Source organism: Saccopteryx leptura, chromosome 2 (assembly GCF_036850995.1).
Source record: "Saccopteryx leptura isolate mSacLep1 chromosome 2, mSacLep1_pri_phased_curated, whole genome shotgun sequence".
Taxonomy (NCBI): Eukaryota; Metazoa; Chordata; class Mammalia; order Chiroptera; family Emballonuridae; genus Saccopteryx; species Saccopteryx leptura.
In genome coordinates, this window is record NC_089504.1 from 321,856,138 (window position 1) to 321,870,794 (window position 14,657).

The following is a 14,657-nucleotide window of genomic DNA, read 5'->3' on the forward strand; positions in this document are numbered from 1 at the left end:
TTCCCCACCAGCTGCCGCCTCGTTCGCCAGCTTTTCCTTTGGCGTTCTATTTAAAAATGAGGCCTTAAGAACACGAATTATTCTCTTAAAATAAAAAACAAAAAACAAACAAAACCCCAAACAAACTCTGGCTCTCGCCTTGAACTTCTCTTGACTGCAAAAGGCCTTTCTCTGAAACATTTTGCGCGTTTCACGGTGTATAGCACAACTCTTGATTGTTTAGTGAGATGTTATTTGCTTCATTTATTTATTATTTTTGTTGCCTGTAAATTGAGGTCACTTAGGTTTTCAGGTCTAGTTTCCTCCAGGCGGACGTTGTGTGTGTGGGTTTTTTTTTTTTAAGCTAAAGAGGAAGAGGCATTTATTTGCTTTTTAAGTGAGTTTGGGGGGCCTGTTTTCCGGCTGGCGGTCTTTTGATTTTCAGCATATAGTTTAGTTCTTCCATAATTAACAGTACCTTTATGTTTTACTTAAAAATCCTTTTGTTTTCCATTTTCGGCATTCCATTGTGGTATTTTTGAGAAACACGTTTCTTAACTATTGCTTATTGATTGCCTTAGGGGAGAAAGGGTGACATGATGGCGCCACTTTAAATTGCTCTTTCCTCCTCTGTTTTTCCCCTCTATTTTAGAGGTCACTGGTGCATTTTTCCTGACCTATTAATCAAACTGTACTTGAGAATATTAACAATACAACTCGTAGGGCTAGAGTTTGGTACCCTAAGGGTCGGGAGACTCGAATCCCGAGGTCCCCAAAGTTCCGAGAAATCGCCCTAGTCCTGCCTCGCCTCCCTTCCCTCCATTCACAATCCTGGTTTTGCCATCTCCTTTGTCACGTGGCTAGAAATCATTGTGTTTTTTTGTTTGTTTTGGGGTGTGTTTATATTTTTAAATTGTAGCCCAGTGGAACCTACACTTTCCCAGTTGGAGAGAGCAAAACATTTTAGTTGTTTTAGTTTTAGAGTCGGAGAACATTTGTAAAAAACGATAAAATTACATAATCTTTGCCTTGCATAATCATGATATAGTTATAGATTGTTACTGAACTTCGTTTCTAAACCACTTTCAAGTATGGAAAAGTAATACATCGGAATATATTTTTCATATCTCAGAATAGTATAGTTTATATTTTTCCTACTTTTGGGGTCATTTAAAGTACCATTATTTACAAAGGCTTTGGTGGGTGTGTTTCCCCTCCCCCCCTTTATAGAATGTACTTGGTTCCTTTTCTAACATACTGTTTGATCAGTTTAGAAATTTTTAGTTGTCTGCAGGTTTGTCAGTTATCTTATTAAAACAGTAAATACTTTTGAGTAATAATTGTGTTTCACCTAAAGGTATTTTAGTGCAATTCTGTTGTGCTTTTTTTTGCTTTTAATTCTATAGGTTTAAATGAATGTTTAGTTAACCTGTTTCTTCATAGTAGTATTCCTAATAATTGGGGTAAATTTTTGTTTTATAAAATGCCAAGTATATTTCTGTTTTTCTACATAGGTTACTAACCACCATTTCTTTTCAGTTTAAAAAATGCGATTTAAACATTTTTTAAAAGAAATGAATGTGAAATGTGATTCTTAAGGATGCATTGATTCTTGTACTGTGTATTTTCAGTGGTTTGGGTCATTTTCTTTGCTAACAGTTACATCATGTCATGTGATATGTGCAGTGTGATGTGTAATTCTAAAAATAAGGCAAGGTAAAAATGCTCATCCTTTGGGAATTTAAAAAATGTATTATAAATGTGTGATAATTGATTTATATATCTGATTTAGGTAATGGAATTCTGATTTCGGTTTCCACTAGGTTTTTGCAACAAAGTGTGCAATTCCTTTGAACTTTAGCATATATACATATTTGATGTATTTGTTAGTTATGTCATGATTGGAGGTGGTTAACTTTATTTCTCAAGTGGCACTAGTTGAAGAGAAACATGAGCCCTGTGACAAAGATTCTTAACATGTGTATTGCAGTTGGTCTCTTACAACTGCCTCATTCAAGTATATGTAAGATAAGTGTTTTTGGTTTGTGTCTGTAGACAGTTAAAAGAGTGGTCAGTTAAATATTGATGGAACCTTGAGGTGGGGTGAGGTTTTTGGTCCTTCTACCTATGAGCCTATTGAAGTATTTAGAAGTGTTCCTGCATTTTTTCTGAAAGCCTTATTCAGGACATTAGTATTTGGCTTTTGTGCTTTACCAAAGTCAGATGTTAACTTTTTGTCTGATATTCTTTCTTCTTGCCTATACATGTTATTTCTATGGCTAAATCTGCAGAGCATTCTTTGATTGTTTGGTGACATATCATTATCCTGTTGAGGAAAATTTTGTAAGCTAGAATATGAGTAAGCCTTAGTTCACTTTTGAACTTTTATCAACGTGAGAAGAAAGGAAAATAACTCCCATTTTTTTCAGATATTGCCAATACTCTTCCATGTCTAGTAATGTTACACTGTATAACCTACATCCTCTAAATTTTATTGAATTGGCCACAGATTTTAATTGTATTTTAAAGTGAAAACAAGTTTTAGATTTGTTCTGTTGATATAACCTGACTCATGTAAGCTGTAAACATGTGGTTGATAATGTTGGTTTGAGAAGTATTTTAGTATATGAGTGCTTCTAGTTAGGAACTTCTGTGAATAAATTTAGTTACTTTGTTATATTAGAAACAATTCTTTTTTTTTTAAATTTTATTTATTTATTTTAGAGATGGGGGAGGAGTGGGAAGCATCAACTCATAGGTAGTTGCTTCTTGCATGTATGTGCCTTGACCAGGCAAGCCCAGGTTTTTGAACTGGCCACCTCAGCATTCCAGGTCCAGGCTTTATCTACTGCGCCACCACAGGTCAGGTGAAACTATTTTTTATTTTTTAACTTTATTCAGTTTTTTGAGAGAGAGAGAGAGAGAGAGAGAGAGAGAGAGAAGGGAGAGGAGCAGAAAGCATCAACTCTCATATGTGCCTTGGCCAGGCAAGCCCAGGGTTTTGAACCGGCAACCTCTCAGCGTTCCCAGGTCAACACTTTATCCACTGAGCCACCACAGGTCAGGCTGAAACTATTTTTAAATGTTATGAAAATATACTAATCCATGTTGTATTTTCTAAACAATAGTCATTAAAAATCCTGAATTTAAAGAGTAATGCTTATTCCTCTTATATTTAGTTAGTTTCCTTGGGGGGGCTTGGTAGGGGTTACTTTTTTTCTTCTTGGTGAAGCCATTAAGTGACTTCCTGAAGAGAGATTTTTAAAAATTCATTGGCCCCCCTGCCCCAAAATCTTCATTCCTTTGAATTTGGAAAGGGAGAATAGTGCAGACTAAGTATGTGTCTTTCAGTTGATTCTCTCAGAGCAAATTTCATTATTGAGTGATTTATTTAGAGTTTTAAAGCACTTTTTCTTTGCCTTTTTTATTTTAAGTATATTTCTGCCTCATTGTTTAGATTGTTCTAGGTCTCAGGAAACCTCTTTCACATTAGTATTCTTTTATTTGATCACTATAAATTTTTATTCATTGATTTGAGAGAGAGAGAGAGAGAAGCATCGCTACCCAGCTAGAACTTTGAACACTTTATGAAGAAGTGTACAGTGCAGGTGCCTCAAATAAAAATGGTCCCAAACACCTGGCTTGCCCTCTCTCAGTGTGAAGAGTATTTGGACCATGTCCTTCACCTAAAATAGGACTTTAACTATTTCTTGGAAATCTATATTAAGACTGGTTTTGCGCTGGCCAGGTAACTCAGTTGGTTAGAGGATTGTCTCGACAGGCCAAGATTGTGGTTTGATCCTGTCAGGTCACATACAAGAATCAATCAATAAATGCATAAATAAGTGGAACTACAAATTCATGTTTCTTTCTCTTTTCCTCTCTTTAAAATCAACAACAAGAGTGGTTTTCCAGTCTTCATGTTGCTTCTGAAAATATATATTTAAATTATTTTTTCTATTTTAATAAATTGCATATTAGCCTCTGGGCATACTAACAGTTTTGTAAAAATATTCTTGCCAGAGTGTAATAATTCATAACAAAGTAAGACTTTTCCTTAATACTTCCCATTCTCTATGGAATGTGAGATCAAAACTCAATGAAACCACAATAATAGTTAGAAAAGACAGTATGATTTGGGAAAGACAAATACCCTGCTGTACCAACATTTGAAGGCCACAAAAGAGGTAGGAGGTAAGTGGTATCACTTGGAGATTGTGAAGAGAATTGTTGGTCACAGGAAAAGAAAAATTGATAGGGTCACTATTCATCAGTTATTTCTTTCTACATTGTGCCATGTTTCTGTCTTTTAGGATGTAGGGTAAAATGTACTGGAAAAATAAGCCAATCAGTATAATTTACCAAAAAGCCTGGACTCCAAACAGGACTGAAATTGACATTTTTTTCTTTATGTGTTAAGTTTTTTTCTTATCTTGCTAGAATAAAGGTAAAGCTGAAATGAAGGTTATGAAGAAAACTGACTTCACAGTAGAAAGCACAGCTCATTTATGAATGAAAAGCAAACAAATTTTGGTAGTCTGAAAGAAAAAGATTTATCTATGAAAGTTAAACCTTTATGCCAAGGTGCCCTCAAAGGTGGATACCTTTTAAATTCTTGTCTCTCTTTTGGGTGGCAAGTCTAGATGATAGCTTTTGAATAAATAAATTTTACTTTCTGCAAGCCTTGCTTTTACAAGATTTAGCTAGCTCCATGAAATTTTAACATTTGAATGCCCTAACCTAGGGAATTATTTAGCTATATATTTTATTGTTGACTGTAAACTTGCCTTTTTCCCCTAGTTGTTGTTGTTCTTATTTGTTTTTGATAGAGAGAGTCAGAGAGAGGGATAGATAGGGACAGACAGGAAGGGAGAGAGATGAGAAGCATCAGTTCTTCAGTGTGACACTTTAGTTGTTCATTGATTGCTTTCTCATATGTGCCTTGATGGGGGGGGAGCTACAGCAGATCGAGTAACCCCTTGCTCAAGCCAGCGACCTTGGGCTCAAGCTGGGGAGCTTTGGTCAAACCAGATGAACCTGTGTTCAAGCTGGTGACTTCAGGGTTTCGAACCTGGGTTGTCCGCATCCCAGTCCGACGCTCTATCCACTGCATCACTGCCTGGTCAGGCCCTAGTTCTTATTTTTTAAGAATTACAATTTCTTCCCCAAGCTTTTGAAAATCAGGATAGGTGGAGCTAAATTCAGTGCAGTTTTATCTATATGTTATCAAAAACTCTGGTTCTTGTTACTTGAACCAGGAATTCCAAATGAGATCCTAAACTCTGAATTTTAAGTACAGCAGATTCTGCCCTTGTTTGGAAAAAGTTGCGCGAGTGACATCAAACTTAATAGAGTCCCTCGCCTTTTAATTTTTTTCTTAAAAAGGATCAGTTTAGGGTCAGACCTGGCTAATACCAGTTGGAGGGGAAGTGTGTTGGGGAATAAAAAAGATGAATAACAATTTTGTTGCTAGGACGTTAAGCCAAAAATTGCTAAAAACTGATACCAGGCTTGCTTTTGCTACTCGTTACTTGGCCTTTGTGACTGCTAATTAGCACCTCCACCAGAGGGTGTGAAGGGATACAGGTGAAAAGCTAATCAGTTTAATTTTTGGTGTTTGCTAGTGTAGAGGCTTTGTAGAAATACAAGTTTTTTAAGTTGAACTGCTGGGAAGATTTCTAAACTGCTTGTACATTATTGTGGAAAATAGGATTTATTTTTCTTTTTCTGAAGTTGGAAACGGGGAGGCAGACAGACACTCCCCCATGCGTCATACTGGGATCCACCCGGCATACCCACCAGGGGGCGATGCTTTGCCCATCTGGGGCGCTGCCCTATTGCAACCAGGGCCATTCTAGCTCCTGAGGCAGAGGCCATGGAGCCATCCTCAGCGCCTGGGCCAACCTTGCTCCAATGGAGCCTTGGCTGCAGGATGGGAAGAGAGAGACAGAGAGGAAGGAGAGGGGGAGGGGTGGAGAAGCAGATGGGCACCTCTCCAGTGTACCCTGGCCAGAAATCAAACCCGGGACTCCCGTACGCCAGGCCGATGCTCCACCACTGAGCCAACCAGTCAGGACCAGAAAACTGAGGATTTTGAAGACCTTAAGTACATACCAAAAAAAAAAAATTGGGCAGCTGTTTTTGTAGTTACTGGTTTACTGCTTACCTCCTACTTTTCCCTTTGACCTCCCAAGGGAATGAAAGAAGGATGTTAGTATTAATATTTAACATTTCCCTGGCATTGGAAAAAAATTTTATTTATCGTTAATTAAGTCTCTGAAGGGATAAGGCAGGTTTCAGTGAGATCCCTGGAATTTAGTCAAGGATCTCCGCCAAGAATAACCTGTTTTCTTTTGAATTGCTTGGACCCTTCAAGAAGCTCTGATTTTAGGATTGTTTAAACACTTGTATTGTTAGAGTTTATTAGAAAGAGATGAGATTAAAAAGTACATTTTCCCCCCTCTTTGTCTTTTTGTGAGCTAGATTGGTAGGAAATTTGAATTTAGTGGTAGGATAGAAATAGGATAAACAATAAATATACTGCTCACGAAAATTAGGGGATATTTCAAAATGAATGTGAAGTGATTAAAAAAGATTTGATATTTTTTATTTAACGTCAGAAAAGCAAACAAATCAGAGAAAGATGTTTGATTATGCTGCAAATGAGATGCAAACTCAGTTGTGATTGAGTAGCAAGTCACATATTGGTGGGAGAACAGAAGCATGTCATACTGGACAAGAGTGCTACACATTGACTGTTGAGTAGGGTGTATGGTCACCCAAAACTGCCAAAACACACTGACAGCGATGAGGCATGGACAGGATCAGTTTGTCCAGCAGTTCTTGTGGGATCCTCTGCCACTCTTGCTCCAGGGCGACTTTCAGCTCAAGAAGTGTTGTGGGGTGCCTGACCAGGCGGTGTCACAGTGGATAGAACGTAGGACTGGGATGCGGAGGACCCAGGTTCGAGACCCCGAGGTTGCCAGCTTGAGTGCAGGCTCATCTGGTTTGAGCAAAGCTCACAAGCTTGGACCCAAGGTCCCTGGCTCGAGCAAGGGGTCACTCAGTCTGCTGTAGTCCCATGGTCAAGGCACATATGAGAAAGCAATCAGTGAACAACTAAGGTGTTGCAACGAAAAACTGATGATTGATGCTTCTCATCTCTCTCCGTTCCTGTCTGTCTGTCCCTGTCTATCCCTCTCTCTGACTCTGTCTCTGTAAAAATAAAAAAAAATCCATGGCTAACCGAAGGGGAAAAAAAAAAAGTGTTGTGGGAGACATTGGATGGTTTGCCAGACGTCTTCCCAGTGCATCCCAAGCACGTTCAGTGAGATTCAGGTTTGAAGAAAGTGAAGGCCAGTCCATGAGTTCAATTCTCTGCCTCCTGAAGCATGTTGTTGACGAAATGTGCACGCTGGGGCCTTATATTATCATCCATGAAAAGAAAGTTGTTTCCAACTGCTCCAGCACAGGGTTCCACTGTAGGGTGCAGGACCTCATCTCAATATCTAACAGCAGTCAGTGATCTGTTTCTGATGACATGGAGGTCGGTATGACCACCAATGCTTCCTCTACTACTGAAGGAGTCCCTTTCTTGTGTGAAACGGATTCTCCCGTGTTCCTCATTCACGCCAGGTCAGGTCATGATGATTGTTAGGCTGAAGACTGAACCCCGTGACTTATCAGAGAAGAAGACAGTTGACCACTCATCACAGGTCCAGTGGTGATGCTCATCAGCCCACCTTCAACAGGTTTTACGGTGTTCAGATAATGGAATGCATACCATTGGTGGTTGGGCATGCAGTCCCAACATGACGGAGCTGATTTCATACGGTCTGGGTGCATATCTGTTGTCTAGTGGCAGTGAGAAACTGTCCCTGCAGCTCTATTACATTGCTGTGTGTGTTCCTTCTTGCCAGTAAGGTCAAGTAGCGGTCATCTCTTGCTGTTGTGGCAGATGGGCTACCCTGCCCTTGTCTTCTTCGCATTGTGCCAGTCTCTTGAAAGCGATTCCACAGTCTGCTAATCACGCTTTGGGATGTTCCAAGTGCTGTTGCCACTGTTCTCTGTATTTGACCAGTTTCAAGATGTCCTGTGACTCTCCAGGCTTCACATTCGGGCAAATCGTGTTGCAGGGGCATTGCAAGGGCTGTGAAATTGCAGGATGTGCACTTTCAAGATCAGGAAACGTGCATATACTCTCTCTTTAGTACTCTCAGCCTTTTGTACAGTGCATTTTCACCAGTGAAACAAAAGTTGGTTTTGCATCTCATTTGCATAATTGAACAACTCACTTTGACTTGTTTGCTTTACTGATGTTCTTGTTTAATAAAAAAAATGAAATGTTTCTTTTCATTGCTTCATATTCATTTTGAAATATTCCCTAATTTTTGTGAGCAATGTATTTTGATAGGTAGTCATTCTTCAAAAGTTTTTTTTCTGTTTATATATATTTAAACACAAACGGGCTCATATTTATATGGCTTGGTCTTTTTTTCTCCATTTAGCTTGCTATCAGAGGTTTTTCACATCAAAACATAGTTTTCTTTTTAATAGCTGCATAATTTTCTAGTATGTCTTAAATTTAAAGAGTTTTTGTTTTTGTATTACTATTTTTTCATGGAAGAATTGTGCATAAATCTTTATGTATCTTTGAGAGTATTTCTGTTGATAGGTTCCTAGAAGTGCAGTGACTGGGTAAGAGTTTGGGTAATTACATTTAAATTTTTGATAGATTTTTGCTTTCAAAAGGCTTATGTGACTAAATTTAATAGTTTAAAAGGTACAGTTAAAAAGTTTGCCAGTCTGAGTGCAGGCGCTTGGCAATATAAATAATTGGAACTTGAGATAGGTGAAGTCTGTCCTAGATTCAGTTTGGTGCCTGCTTTTTTTTTTAATCGATTGATTTAAGAGAGAGAGAAGCATTCATTTGTTGTTCCACTTTGTTGTGCATTCATTAGTTGCTTCCTATATCTGCCCTGACTGGGGATTGAACCTGCAACCTTGGCTTTTTGGGACGATGCTCTGACTGGGCTAATTGGCTAGGCCCTAGTGTCTACTTGTTAGATCGTTGTCACTTTATGATCAGACATCCCCTTAATTTCATGATGTATCTCCAGCTGATGCATTCAAAATAGAATGTTCAGGTTAACTAACCTGTTGGTCCACTGTATGCCATGCACATGTAGGGGACAAAGGTAAAACAAACCATAACCTCTATTAAAAGAAGTGTACAGTCGCCTGGCCTATGGTTGGCACAGTGGATATAGAGTGTCAACTTGGAATGCTGAGGTCCTCAGTTCGAAGCCCTGGGCTTGCCTGGTCAAGGCACGTATGACAAGCAAGCAGTGAACAACCAAAGTGAAGCAGCTATGAATTGATACTTGTCATTCTTTCTTTCCTCTCTGTCTTCTCTATAAAATCAACAACAACAAAAATTTTTTTTAGAGTATACATTCTAGGGAAGGAAGGGAAAGACAAAATTGGGAGTTTATATTACATTATGAGATGTTGCCCAGGATGCTATGGAGGTGCAGGTAAGATCCTAGAGAGAGAGGGACCCCTAAATAAATGGACTTGGAATAAATGGGGAATGCTTGAAAGAGTATGTGATCTTGGAGAAGGAGCAAAGGTGCAAGGGCATGGAAGAGCCTGGAACTATAAATACGATTCGGGAAGCTTGGAGTGGGGCCAGGTAGGAAGGAGATGAGGCTGAGTGTAAAAAATGGAGGTACATATGCTGTATGGGGAGTTTGGATTCATCTTTACCTTAGTGTCATTGAAGGATTTTAAGCAGGACTACAACATAATCAGATTTATATTCCCTCCTTCCTTTCCTCTTCCTTTAAAAAAAAAAAAATTATTGATTTTAGAGAGGTGTGGGGAGAGAGAAAAGGGAATGTCAATCTATTCCTGTGTATGTCCTGACCAGGGATCAAAACAGCAACCTCTGCGCAGGGGGACAACACTGTAATCAACCGAGCCATCTAGCCAGGGCTCCTCCTTTTTTTGGTAGTGGATGCTAGATTGAAGACTTGCTGAGACAGGAAGAAAGAACAGTTGGGAGATTATCATTGTCTGGATTACTGTAATGTATGTATAGTGAGGTTGTGAACTAAGGCAGTGCTGTTAAGGATGGAATGAATGTGGCTATCATTTTACCTATTTTGAGCTCTCCCTAGTCAGCCTTCAAAATTCAGTCAAAATATCATCTCTTTCTGGAAGCCTTCCTTGACCTCTTCAGGCAAAACCCAGTGCTTTTATCATCTGGGTTTTCATCTGTACCTATTTTCTATGTTCTTATCTTTGCATTAATGAGACTGTTATAATTCTTAAGTGTCTCCACATTAGACCATTAGCTTCTGTAGTCTATTATTCGTGCTGGCATTAGTATATGTTTAAATGAGAAAACTATAAGATGGTAGGTACATCAGTGATTGAGATCAGGGTTCTTGCACATAGGGAATGTTGAAGGCAGGAATTGGTTTTGGGTTTGGTGTTGGGGGCATGGAATGGGTTTTGGATATGTGATGCTTGAAATAGTGTGGATGGTGCTGGACCCTACATACTTTCTTTATTTTATTTTTTTTAAAGATTTTACTTTATTGGTTTTTAGAGAAAGAGAAAGGGAGGGAGGAGTGGGAAGTATCAACTTGTAATAGTTGCTTCTGTGTGTGCTTTGCCTGGGCGGACCCCAGGTTTCAAATCGGTGGCCTCAGCATTCCAGGTCTATGCTTTATCCACTGTACCACCACAGGTCAGGCGGATCCTACATACTCTTTTTTTTTTTTTTTAAAGCAAGCAAGAAACAGACAGGAAGGGAGAGAGTTGAGAAGCATCTATTCTTTGTTGCAGCTCCTTAATTGTTCACTGATTGCTTTCTCATATGTGCCTCGACAAGGGGGAGGGTTCCAGCTAAGCCAATGACCCCTTGCTCAAGCCAGCAACCATGGGTCATGTCTATGATCCCACGCTCAAAGCTAGTGACCCTGCCCTCAAGCTGGTGACATTGGAGTTTTGAACTTGGGTCCTCAGTCACCCAGGAAGATGCTCTATCTACTGGATGCTCTATCTACTGCGCCACTGCCTGGTCAGGCCAGGGCCCTACATATTATTATTCTTTTTTTTTTTTTACAGAGATGGGGGGGGGAAGATAGGGACAGACAGACAGGAATGGAGAGAGATGAGAAGCATCAATCACCAGTTTTTGTTGTGGCACTTTAGTTGTTCATTGATTGCTTACTCATATGTGCCTTGACCATGGGGCTACAGCAGACCGAGTAACCCCTTGCTTAAGCCAGCGACCTTGCGCTCAAGCTGGTGAGCCTTGCTCAAACCAGATGAGCCCTCGCTCAAGCTGGCGACCTCGGGGTCTGGAACTTGTGTCCTCCGCATCCCAGTCCGACGCTATATCCACTGCACCACCGCCGGGTCAGGCGGGCCCTATATACTGTTTAGGTTTCAACTTAAATGTTGTTCCCTCTGAGAAACCTATGACTTCACCCACTTTCAGCCTATATGAGGGTCCCCTAATATGGCCCCACAGAATTGATTGCATAGTAGTGTCTCTCTTTACTGGTTTTTGTCATCATCGTAGGCACTTAGTGTGGTGCTTTTAATATTGTAGGTATTTTAATGAAATGCTTATTGGAGATGATCAGTTGGTATTCCCTTATCAACTTATTCTAAAGACTAAAATTTGAAATCTAGTGTCTAGCAGTAAAGGCCCTTACAATTTAAACCTAGCTTTAAACTGCTTAGTATCTAAAGAGTGTGGACTTTAGAATTAGGGATTTGAATTGGAATCTTGCTTCTGCAGCTTAATGTTAGTGAACAGCAGTCACAATAACCTTCAGTCAGAGCTATGATTCCTTTAGTAATCGCAAAACTTTTTCAGTTAAGCAGCTCTGTTGGCACAGGAAAGTGTTAGAGGCTGGGTTGGTGAGATCCACATCACTTCTTTGTTTTATAATAAAAATTATGCTTCCCACCCCCTATTGTGTTTCATAAAATATCTACATTTGTTTTTATGTAAAAGACTTACCAGTGTGTCCCATGATGTGTCTTTCAGTAATTTACCACAAATCACTACATACATAGCTGCTTTTTGTTTTTTTCTCTTTGAGAAGCTGTACATGTACCTTCTGGCTCATCCAAATTGTTCTTTAGATCATCTCCCATATCCTTTCCCATTATTATTATTATTATTATTTTTACAGAGATGGAGTCCGAGAGAGTGATAGATACAGTAGATAGGGACAGACAGGAATGGAGAGAGATGAGAAGCATCAATCATTAGTTTTTCATTGCGACACCTTAGTTGTCCATTGATTGCTTTTTCATATGTGCCTTGACAGGAGACCGAGTAACCCCTTGCTCAAGCCAGCAACCTTGGGTCCAAGCTGGTGAGCTTTGCTCAAACCAGGTGAGCCCGCGCTCAAGCTGGCAACCATGGGGTCTCGAACCTGGGTCCTCCACATCCCAGTCCGATGCTCTATCCACTGTGCCACTGCCTGGTCAGGTTCCTTTCCCATTTTGATTTTCAGTTTATTGGTTAGAGTTTCTTCACCTCTCTCTGCTTAGCAAAATCTTAAATTTGAAGACCTACCTCACCAAGTATATTTTGACTACTCTAACCCAGTCAGTAAGTGCTTGCATTATATACCAAGTTCTAGAAAAAGTCAGTGAGCATGCAAGAAAAGGATGCTAAAGAACATTACCTGATTTGGAAATATAATAAGTTGACAATTAGAAAACATTCAGATAATTTGAGTTGAGTGATTGTGAGTTTAAGTGCATTGTACAATTTAAGTGGGAAGAAAGCAGTGTGAATCTGCATAGTGTGGAAATGTCATATATTGAAGAGTTAGTTAAGTTTTGGGCCTAAATGGTAGAAGGGCCTTCTAAGTAGAAGTGGCATCCCTGGGCAAAGATTGTGGAGTTTGGAATCTGTGGAGTTCGAAGTCCATGCTACATGATGCACTTACTCTGATATGTTCTATCTAAGTTGCATGTTGGAGAATTTTGACTTGTGAAAAAGGCACCAGAGCTATTTTAGAGTAGGTAAGTGATGGAATGGATTGGAGCACTGAAGCATCAGTGAGGAAGTGGCTATGATTTAGGTGTGAGCTGATGAGGATCCTGGCTGGGCTGATGAGGACCCTGGCTGGGTTTGGGTTGGTTGTGTTAAGAATAGAGAGGCTATATCTCACCTGAACAGCTTTATGAGCAGTAAATGGAAGGATTTCATCATAAAGAAGATGAAGTTATGAAGGAAAAGAGCTCTTCTCCTGTCCTTAAGAGCCTTTACATTAATGTTTGTGTCACTTATTTGGCCCTTCTGCAGACTTTTAGCCCCTTTGAATTTCTAGATTTAAGCTTGGAGGAAATTTTGACTCTACTACTGTGGTAATCACTTTAGTTGAGGTTCTTTTTTTTTTAAATTTTTTATTTATTCATTTTAGAGAGGAGAGGGAGAGAGAGAGAGAGAGAGAGAGAGGAGAGACAGAGAGAGAGAAGGGGGGAGGAGCTGGAAGCATCAACTCCCATATGTGCCTTGACCAGGCAAGCCCAGGGTTTCGAACTGGCGACCTCAGCATTTCCAGGCCGACGCTTTATCCACTGCGCCACCACAGGTCAGGCTAGTTGAGGTTCTTAATTGCAGTAGCTTCTTCATTGCATTCTTTGCCTTTTTATTTTCTTTTAATCCATCCTACCCAACTGGCCTCTTTAAAAGCACATTTCTGATGTGTCACTCTCCATTTGTAAAATCTTTCGTGACATTTTGCTGCCTGTAACTGAGTCAAGTCTGGCTGGCTGTGTAAGGTTGTCATTAATGATCTGGCTTCAAACTCCCTTTCCATCTTTTCCTGTACTGCTTCCTCTATTAACTGTATTTTAAGCAAATTGATCAATTTTTTTAACCTCCAGGATATTCTAGGTTTTCCCACAGCTTGCCTTTTCTCGAGCTGTTTCTTCTCACTAGAATGCCATGTTACCATTCTCTTGCCCTAGCCTCTTACATAATTAAATTTTAGCTAATTTTTAAATTTCAGCTAACATTTGACAACTTCACTGACACTTCCCTAACCTTCCTTCCTCCTTCTCTTTCTTTCCTTTGTGCAGAGTAATGAAGTAATGGGTAAAGAGGTTAGTAGAAGCCGCATTATGGCCAAATTTTTCTTCCCTATCTCATTTTTGTTCTGTTTTCGGTGAATGTGTGGTGATTTGCCAGCCAAATGGCAAAACCCTTCCCCTTGGGTTTTTGCGGCTTATCAATATTTAAGGTGGCTGCTGCCAGTTTATTCTTATGTATTTGGGAGTTCTGTCTTGGACACTAATGAGAGGTAAGGCAAAGTTTTAATTTGTAGGTGTAGAAGTTAGTGACTTGTAGGATTTGAAGCAGCCAAGTGTTTTGCTTTCTGGAAAGGTTATATCTTTAAAATTATTTTTTTATTTTAGTGAGGGGAGGGGAGGCAGAGAGAGACTCCTGCATGCACCCAGAGTAGTATCCACCTGCAAACCCACTAGGGGGTGATACTGTGCCCATCTGGGGCCCTTGCTCAGTTGTAACAGGAGCCATTTTTAGTACCTGAAGTGGAGGCCATAGAGCCATCCTCAGCACCTGGGGCCAACTTGCTCTAATTGAGCCATGGCTGCAGAAGCGGTAGAGGAGGAGG

The 14,657-nt window shown here is 39.8% G+C and overlaps 1 protein-coding gene across 4 annotated transcripts in view; it reads left to right on the forward strand.

Annotated features, from left to right (window-relative positions):
- KANSL1 (KAT8 regulatory NSL complex subunit 1) overlaps window positions 1-14,657 on the forward strand; it is a 217,155-nt gene that overhangs the window by 44,764 nt on the left and 157,734 nt on the right. The window lies entirely within an intron of this gene.